Raw genomic sequence first — 859 nt, 5'->3', positions numbered from 1 at the left:
GGGGGCGTGGGGGTGAGGACAGCTGCATTTCATCCTAGGTTCTTTTAAAAAATGTCTTAATAACATGATTATTTGTAAAAACTCCCCGAAAAAAGGATTTTAAGAGTGTTTTGAGAAGTGCAACTGGATAAATAAAACACGTTAATGTCGCTGTTGTTTATGCTTTATTTACATTGGCAGTGAGTGTCAGAATCTACCTAGAGCACATCTTGCCACTTTTGTCTACAGGAGTCACTACTAATCGTCATAACTGGTGTCTAGTGTGAAAGTGAAGCTTGGAATGTAAACAGAGTCCGAGTGTGTGTTGGCATGTGACTGGGTTCACTCCTGCATGTTGCTAGAAGGGAATTTGGGGCTGTATAGGAAATAGCAAGAGGTGATGAAGACACCTTTTATTATCTATTTATTGCCATGTCGCTGGTAATATTTAGTGGCACACACATTGTATTACACAAGATGAGTCTCATCTGTCTTCCTTTTTCAACTTTCTCCTACCAGTGAAAAAATAAGCGAGGGCAGTTTTGATGACTTCACATTTCAGTGGTATTTGTTTTTCATGGGCGGTTTCATGCTGTCAGGTTGCCCTTCAGAGAATCAGGGAATGCCTTCGTAGAATATTAACGACAAATTGTTGAATTTGCACAGCTTGTTTTGTGTCCCTGAATTAGTATGTGTAAGAAAAACCAATGGAAGGTTTTAGCAGGCTCTGAAAGTAGAATGCCCGCTGAAGCAAACGGCAGGGTGGTTCCTCCAAGGCGTATTAAGTATGGGTGCACTTCAGCTCGTAGGCCTGGTGTGCTGCAGAATATCCCATATGAAGAGAAGCAGGGAGGTATTTCCTATCCTGGTTGTGCATTTC

This window comes from Mandrillus leucophaeus, unplaced genomic scaffold (genome assembly GCF_000951045.1).
Source record: "Mandrillus leucophaeus isolate KB7577 unplaced genomic scaffold, Mleu.le_1.0 Scaffold124, whole genome shotgun sequence".
Classification (NCBI taxonomy): domain Eukaryota; kingdom Metazoa; phylum Chordata; class Mammalia; order Primates; family Cercopithecidae; genus Mandrillus; species Mandrillus leucophaeus.
This window is presented reverse-complemented; position numbering follows the sequence as displayed.